This window comes from Oncorhynchus tshawytscha, linkage group LG25, assembly GCF_018296145.1.
Source record: "Oncorhynchus tshawytscha isolate Ot180627B linkage group LG25, Otsh_v2.0, whole genome shotgun sequence".
Taxonomy (NCBI): Eukaryota; Metazoa; Chordata; class Actinopteri; order Salmoniformes; family Salmonidae; genus Oncorhynchus; species Oncorhynchus tshawytscha.
The window spans coordinates 37,484,572-37,493,035 of record NC_056453.1 but is presented as its reverse complement, the minus strand read 5'-3'; positions in this window follow the sequence as shown (position 1 = coordinate 37,493,035).

The window sequence follows — 8,464 nt, the reverse complement described above, 5'->3', positions numbered from 1 at the left end:
ATTGGTCCACTCACACAGACAGCATCGTGAGGAAGGCGCAGCAGCGCCTCTTCAACCTCAGGAGGCTGAAGAAATTCGGCTTGTCACCAAAAGCACTCACAAACTTCTACAGATGCACAATCGAGAGCATCCTGGCGGGCTGTATCACCGCCTGGTATGGCAACTGCACCGCCCTCAACCGTAAGGCTCTCCAGAGGGTAGTGAGGTCTGCACAACGCATCACCGGGGCCAAACTACCTGCCCTCCAGGACACCTACACCACCCGATGCTACAGGAAGGCCATAAAGATCATCAAGGACATCAACCACCCGAGCCACTGCCTGTTCACCCCGCTGCCATCCAGAAGGCGAGGTCAGTACAGGTGCATCAAAGCTGGGACCGAGAGACTGAAAAACAGCTTCTATCTCAAGGCCATCAGACTGTTAAACAGCCACCACTAACATTGAGTGGCTACTGCCAACACACTGTCAATGACACTGACTCTACTCCAGCCACTTTAATCATGGGAATCGATGGGAAATGATGTAAATATATCACTAGCCACTTTAAACAATGCTACCTTATATAATGTTACTTACCCTACATTGTTCATCTCATATGCATACGTTGATACTGTACTCTATATCATCGACTGCATCCTTATGTAATACATGTATCACTAGCCACTTTAACTATGCCACTTGGTTTACATACTTATCTCATATGTATATACTGTACTCGATATCATCTACTGTATCTTGCCTATGCTGCTCTGTACCATCACTCATTCATATATCCTTATGTACATATTCTTTATCCCCTTACACTGTGTATGACAGTAGTTTTTTTTGGGAATTGTTAGTTAGATTACTTGCTCGTTATTACTGCATTGTCGGAACTAGAAGCACAAGCATTTCGCTACACTCGCATTAACATCTGCTAACCATGTGTATGTGACAAATAAAATTTGATTTGATTTGATTTTGATTTGAAGCACAGGGGTGGCAGCATCATGTTGTGGGGGTGCTTTGCTGCAGGAGAGACTGGTGCACTTCACAAAATAGATGGCATCATGAGCAGGGAAAATAATGTGGATATATTGAAGCAAGCAATCTTAAGACATCAGTCAGGAAGTTTAAGCTTGGTCGCAAATGGGTCTTCCAAGTGGACAATGACCCCAAGCATACTTCCAAAGTTGTGGCAAAATGACTTAAGGACAACCAATTCAAGGTATTGGAGTGGCCATCACTAAGCCCTGACCTCAATCTTATAGAAAATGTGTGGGCAGAACTGAAAAAGCGTGTGCGAGCAAGGAGGCCCACAAACCTGACTCAGTTACACCAGCTCTGTAAGGAAGAATGGGTCAAAATTCACTCAACTTATTGTGGGAAGCTTGTGGAAGGCTACCAGAAACATCAACCCAAGTTAAACATTTTAAAGGCAATGTTACCAAATACTAATTGAGTGTATGTAAACTTCTGACCCCTGGGAATGTGATGAAAGAATTCAAAGCTGAAATAAATAATTCTATCTGCTATTATTCTGACATTTCACATTCTTAAAATAAATTGGTGATTCTAACTGACCTACGACAGGGAATTTTTACTAGGATTAAATGTCAGGAATTGTGAAAAATTGAGGTTAAATGTATTTGGCTAAGGTGTAGGTAAACTTCCGACTTCAACAGTAGATATGGGTTGTATTTAGAATGGTGTTTGTTCTTTACTGGTTGCTCTTTTCTTGTGGCAACAGGCCACAGCTCTTGCTGCTGCGATGGCACAATGTGGTATTTCACCCAGTAGATATGGGAGTTCATTAAAATAGGATTTGTTTTCAAATTCTTTGTGGATCTGTGTAATCAGAGGGAAATGTGTCTCTCTAATATGGTCATACATTGGACAGGAAGTTAGGAAGTGCAGCTCAGTTTCCACCTCATTTTGTGGGCAGTGAGCACATAGTCTGTCTTCTCTTGAGGGCCAGGTCTCTACATTGGACAGGAAGTTAGGAAGTGCAGCTCAGTTTCCACCTCATTTTGTGGGCAGTGAGCACATAGTCTGTCTTCTCTTGAGGGCCAGGTCTCTGCAAAGGCAGCTTAGTCTCTCTCTTCTGCGCTTTCTCTTCTTTCTCCCTCTCTCCTCTTTCTCCCTCTCTCCTCTTTCTCTCTCCTCTTCTTTCTCCCTCTCTCCTCTTTCTCCCTCTCTCCTCTTTCTCTCTACTCCTCTTTCTCCCTCTCTCCTCTTTCTCTCTCCTCCTCTTTCTCCCTCTCTCCTCTTTCTCTCTCCTCTTTCTTGCTCCTCCTCTTTCTCCCTCTCTCCTCTTTCTCTCTCCTCCTCTTTCTCTCTCCTCCTCTTTCTCCCTCTCTCCTCTTTCTCTCTCCTACTCTTTCTCGCTGCCCTCTTTCTCCCTCTCTCCTCTTTCTCCCTCTCTTCTCTTTCTCTCTCCTCCTCTTTCTCCCTCTCTCCTCTTTCTCTCTCCTCCTCTTTCTCTCTCCCCCTCTCTCTTGCCTCCTCTTTCTGCTCCTCCTCTTTCTCCCTCTCTCCTCTTTCTCTCTCCTCCTCTTTCTCTCTCCCCTCTTTCTCACTCCTCCTCTTTCTTGCTCCTCCTCTTTCTCCCTCTCTCATCTTTCTCTCTCCTCCTCTTTCTCCTCCTCCTCTTTCTCCCTCTCTCTCTCTCTCTTTTCATCTTTCTCTCTCCTCCTCTTTCTCGCTCCTCCTCTTTCTCCCTCTCCTCTCTCTCTTTCATCTTTCTCTCTCCTCTCTTTCTCCCTCTCTCCTCTTTCTTTCTCCTCTTTCTCCCTCTCTCCTCTTTCTCTTTCCTCTTTCTCCTCTCTCCTCTTTCTCTCTCCTCCTCTTTCTCCCTCTCCTCTTTCTCTCTCCTCTTTCTCTTTCTCTTCTCCATCTCTCCTCTTTCTCTCTCCTCCCTCTTTCTCCTCTCTCCTCTTTCTCCCTCTCTCCTCTTTCTTTCTCCTCTTTCTCCCTCTCTCCTCTTTTCTCTCCTCCTCTCTTCTCTTTCTCCTCTCCTCTCTCTCCCTTCTCTTTCTCTCTCCTCCTCTTTCTCTCTCCTCCTCTCTCCTCTCCTCTTCTCTCCCTCTATTTCTCCCTCTCTCCTCTTTCTCCTCTCTCCTCCTCTTTCTCTTTCTCCTCCTCTTTCTCCCTCTCTCCTCTTTCTCTCTCCTCCTCTTTCTCTCTCCTCCTCTTTCTCCCTCTCTCCTCTTTCTCTCTTCCCCTCTTTCTCCTCCTCTTTCTCCCTCTCTCCTCTTTCTCTCTCCTCTCTCCCTCTCCTCTCTCTCTCCTCTTTCTTGCTCCTCCTCTTTCTCCCTCTCTCCCTCTTTCTCCTCTCCTCCTCTTTCTTCTCCTCCTCTTTCTCTCTCTCTCCTCTTTCTCCCTCTCTTCTCTCTCTCTCTTTCTCCCTCCTCCTCTTTCTCTCTCCTCCTCTTTCTCTCTCCTCCTCTTTCTCTCCTCCTCTTTCTCCCTCTCTCCTCTTTCTCTCTCCTCCTCTTTCTCCTCTTTCTCTCTCCTCTTTCTCTCTCCTCCTCTTTCTCGCTCCTCTCCTCTCCCTCGCCTCCTCTTTCTCGCTCCTCCTCTTTCTCCCTCTCTCCTCTTTCTCTCTCCTCCTCTTTATCTCTCCTCCTCTTTCTCTCTCCTCCTTTTCTCTCCCTCTCCTCTCTCTCTCTCTCCTCCTCCTTTCTCGCTCCTCCTCTTTCTCTCTCCTCCTCTTTCTCTCCCTCTCTCTCCCTCTCTCTCTCCTCTTTCTCTCCTCCTCTTTCTCCCTCTCTCTCCTCTCTCTCATCTTTTCTCTCCTCCTCTTTCTCCCTCTCTCCTCTTTCTCACTGCCCTCTTTCTCCCCTCTCTTTTCTCTCTCCTCCTCTTTCTCCCTCTCTCCTCTTTCTCTCTCCTCTCTTTCTCGCTCCACCTCTTTCTCTCCTCCTCTTTCTCGCTCCTCCTCTTTCTCCCTCTCTCCTCTTTCTCTCTCCTCTTCTTTCTCCCTCTCTCCTCTTTCTCTCTCCTCCTCTTTCTCCCTCTCTCCTCTTTCTCCCTCTCTCCTCTTTCTCTCTCCTCCTGTTTCTCTCTCCTCCTCTTTCTCTCTCCTTCTCTTTCTCTCTCCTGCTCTTTCTCCCTCTCTCTCTTTTTCTCGCTGCCCTCTTTCTCCCTCTCTCTCTTTCTCCTCCTCCTCTTTCTCTCTCTCTCCTCTTTCTCTCTCCTCCTCTTTCTCCCTCTCTCTCTCTCTCTTTCTCCTCCTCTTTCTCCCTGTCTCTCTTTCTCTCTCCTCCTCTTTCTCCCTCTCTCCTCTCTCTCCTCCTCTTTCTCCTCCTCCTCTTTCTCTCTCCTCCTCTTTCTCGCTCCTCTTTTCTCTCCTCCTCTTTCTCCCTCTCTCCTCTTTCTCCCCCTTTCTCCTCTTTCTCTCTCCTCCTCTTTCTCCCTCTCTCCTCTTTCTCTCTCCTCCTCTTTCTCTCTCCTCCTCTTTCTCCTCTCTCCTCTTTCTCTCTCCTCCTCTTTCTCCTGCCCTCTTTCTCCCTCTCTCCTCTTTCTCTCTCCTCCTCTTTCTCGCTCCTCCTCTTTCTCTCTCCTCCTCTTTCTCGCTCCTCCTCTTTCTCCCTCTCTCCTCTTTCTCTCTCCTCCTCTTTCTCCCTCTCTCCTCTTTCTCTCTCCTCCTCTTTCTTGCTCCTCCTCTTTCTCCCTCTCTCCTCTTTCTCTCTCCTCCTCTTTCTCCTCCTCCTCTTTCTCTCTCCTCCTCTTTCTCGCTCCTCCTCTTTCTCTCTCCTCCTCTTTCTCCCTCTCTTCTCTTTCTCTCTCCTCCTCTTTCTCCCTCTCTCCTCTTTCTCTCTCCTCCTCTTTCTCTTTCCTCCTCTTTCTCCCTCTCTCCTCTTTCTCGCTCCTCCTCTTTCTCCTCTCTCCTCTTTCTCTCTCCTCCTCCTCTCTCCCTCCTCTTTCTCTCCTCCTCTTTCTCTCCCTCTCTCTCCTCCTCTTTCTCGCTCCTCCTCTTTCTCTCTCCTCCTCTTTCTCCCTCTCTCTCTCTCTCTCTCCTCTTTCTCGCTCCTCCTCTTTCTCCCTCTCTCCTCTCTCTCTCCTCCTCTTTCTCTCTCTCCTCTTTCTCCCTCTCTCCTCTTTTTCTCTGCCCTCTTTCTCCTCTCCTCTTTCTCTCTCCTCCTCTTTTTCTCTCCCTCCTCCTCTTTCTCTCTCTCTCCTCTTTCTCTCTCCTCCTCTTTCTCCCTCTCTCCTCTTTCTCTCTCCTCCTCTTTCTCCTCTCTCCTCTTTCTCCCTCTCTCCTCTTTCTTTCTCCCTCCTCCTCTTTCTCTCTCCTCCTCTCTTTCTCCCCTCCTCTTTCTCCCTCCTCCTCTTTCTCTCCTCCTCTTTCTCTCTCCTCCTCTTTCTCCCTCTCTCCTCTTTCTCTTTCTCCCTCTCCTCTTTCTCTCTCTCTCCTCTCTTCTCTCCCTCCTCTCTCTCTCCTCCTCTTTCTCCTCTTTCCTGCCCTCTTTCTCCCTCTCCTCTTTCTCTTCCTCTCTTTCTCCCCTCTCCTCTTTCTCGCTCCCTCCTCTTCTCTCTTTCTCTCTCTCCTCTTTCTCCTCCTCCTCTTTCTCTCTCCTCCTCCCTCTCTCTCTCTCTCCTCCTCTTTCTCTCCTCTCTCCTCTTTCTCCCTCTCTCCTCTTTCTCTCTCCTCCTCTTTTCTCCTCCTCTTTCTCCTCTTTCTCCTCCTCCTCTTTCTCTCTCCTTCTTTCTCCTCCTCCTCTTTCTCTCTCCTCCTCTTCTCTCTCTCTCTCTTTCTCTCTCCTCTCTCTTTCTCTCTCCTCCTCTTTCTCTCTCCTCCTCTTTCTCCCTCTCTCCTCTTTCTCTCTCCTCCTCTTTCTCTCCTCTTTCTCCTCCTCTTTCTCTTTCTCCCTCTCTCTCTCTTTCTCTCTCCTTCTCTTTCTCTCTCTCCTCTTTCTCTTTCTCTCTCCTCCTCTTTCTCGCTCCTCCTCTTTCTCCTCTCTCCTCTTTCTCTCTCCTCTTCTTTCTCCTCTCTTCTCTTTCTTCCTCCCTTCTCTCCCTCTCTCCTCTTTCTCTCTCTTCTCTCCTTTTTTTCCTCTCTTTCTCCCCTCCTCTTTCTCCTCCTCCTCTTTCTCTCTCCTCCTCTTTCCTCTCTTTCTCTCTCCTCTCCTCTTTCTCTCTCCTCTTTCTCTCCTCTCTCTTCTCCTCCTCTTTCTCCCTCTCTCCTCTCTTTCTCCTCTTTCCTCCTCTTTCTCCCTCTCCTCTCTCTTTCTCTTTCTCTCCTCCTCTTTCTCGCTCCTCCTCTTTCTCCTCTCTCCTCTCCTCTTTTTCTCTCTCCTCCTCTTTCTCCCTCTCTCCTCTTTCTCTCTCTCCTCTTTCTCCCTCTCTCCTCTTTCTCCCTCTCTCCTCTTTCTCCCTCCTCCTCTTTCTCTCTCCTCCTCTTTCTCCCTCTCTCCTCTTTCTCTCTCCTCCTCTTTCTCTCTCTCTCCTCTTTCTCTCTCTCCTCTTTTCTCTCCTCTCTTTCCTCTCCCTCCTCTTTCTCTCTCTCCTCTTTCTCCCTCTCTCCTCTTTCTCTCTCCTCCTCTTTCTCCCTCTCTCCTCTTTCTCTCTCCTCCTCTTTCTCTCTCCCCTCTTTCTCTCTCCTCCTCTTTCTCCTCTCTCCTCTTTCTCCCTCTCTCCTCTTTCTCTCTCCTCCTCTTTCTCTCTCTCTCCTCTTTCTCTCTCCTCCTCTTTCTCCTCTCTTCTTTCTCTCTCCTCCTCTTTCTCTCTCCTCCTCTTTCTCCCTCTCTCCTCTTTCTCTCTCCTCCTCTTTCTCTCTCCCCCTCTTTTCCCTCTCTCCTCTTTCTCTCTCCTCCTCTTTCTCGCTCCTCCTCTTTCTCCCTCTCTCCTCTTTCTCCTCTCCTCCTCTTTCTCCCTCTCTCCTCTTTCTCTCTCCTCCTCTTTCTCTCTCCTCCTCTTTCTCCCTCTCTCCTCTTTCCTCTCCTCCTCTTTCTCTCTCCTCCTCTTTCTCTCTCCTCCTCTTTCTCGCTTCCTCTTTCTCTCTCCTCCTCTTTCTCCCTCTCTTCTCTTTCTCTCTCCTCCTCTTTCTCCCTCTCTCCTCTTTCTCTCTCCTCCTCTTTCTCTCCCTCCTCTCTCTCTTCTTTCTCTCCTCCTCTTTCTCCCTCTCTCCTCTTTCTCTCTCCTCCTCTTTTTCTCTCTTTCTCCCTCTCTCCCTTTCTTCTCTCCTCTCTCTCTCCTCCTCTTTCTCGCTCCTCTCTTTCTCTCTCCTCCTCTTTCTGCTCCTCCTCTTTCTCTCTCCTCCTCTTTCTCCCTCTCTCCTCTCTCTCTTCTCTCTCCTCCTCTTTCTCCCTCTCTCCTCTTTCTCTCTCCTCCTCTTTCTCTCTCCTCCTCTTTCTCCTCCTCCTCTTTCTCCCTCTCTTTCTCTCTCTCCTCCTCTTTCTCGCTCCTCCTCTTTCTCTCTCCTCCTCTTTCTCCCTCTCTCCTCTCTCTCTCCTCTTTCTCTCTCCTCCTCTTTCTCCCTCTCTCCTCTTCTCTCCTCTCTTTCTCTCTCTCCTCTTTTCTCCCTCTCTCCTCTTTCTCTCTCCCCTCTTTCTCCCTTCTCCTCTTTCTCTCTCCTCCTCTTTTTCTCCTCTTTCTCTCTCCTCTCTCTCTCGCTCCTCCTCTTTCTCTCCTCCTCTTTCTCTCTCCTCCTCCTCTCCTCTTTCTCTCTCCTCCTCTTTCTCCCTCTCTCCTCTTTCTCTCTCCTCCTCTTTCTCCCTCTCTCCTCTTTCTCTCTCCTCTTTCTCTCTCCTCTGTTTCTCTCTCCTCCTCTTTCTCTCTCCCCCTCTCTCTCCTCCTCTTTCTACCTCCTCCTCTTTCTCGCTGCCCTCTTTCTCTCCCTCTCTCTTTCTCTTTCCTCCTCTTTCTCCCTCTCTCCTCTTTCTCTCTCCTCCTCTTTCTCCCTCTCTCCTCTTTCTCTCTCCTCCTCTTTCTCCCTGTCTCCTCTCTCTCTCTCTTTCTCCTCTCTCCTCTTTCTCCCTCTCTCCTCTTTCTCTCTCCTCCTCTTTCTCCCTCCTCCTCTTTCTCCTCCTCCTCTTTCTCTCTCCTCCTCTTTCTCCCTCCTCCTCTTTCTCCCTCTCCTCTTCTCTCTCTCTCTCCTCCTCTTTCTCTTTCTCTCTCCTCTCTTTCTCTCTCCTCCTCTTTCTCCCTCTCTCCTCTTTCTCTCTCCTCCTCTTTCTCCTGCCCTCTTTCTCCCTCTCTCCTCTTTCTCTCTCCTTCTCTTTCTCGCTCCTCCTCTTTCTCTCTCCTCCTCTTTCTCGCTCCTCCTCTTTCTCCCTCTCTCCTCTTTCTCTCTCCCCTCTTTCTCCCTCTCTCCTCTTTCTCTCTCCTCCTCTTTCTTGCTCCTCCTCTTTCTCCCTCTCTCTCTTTCTCTCTCCTCCTCTTTCTCCTCCTCCTCTTTCTCTCTCCTCCTCTTTCTCTCTCCTCCTCTTTCTCTCTCCTCCTCTTTCTCTCTCCTCTCTTCTCTTTCTCTCTCCTCCTCT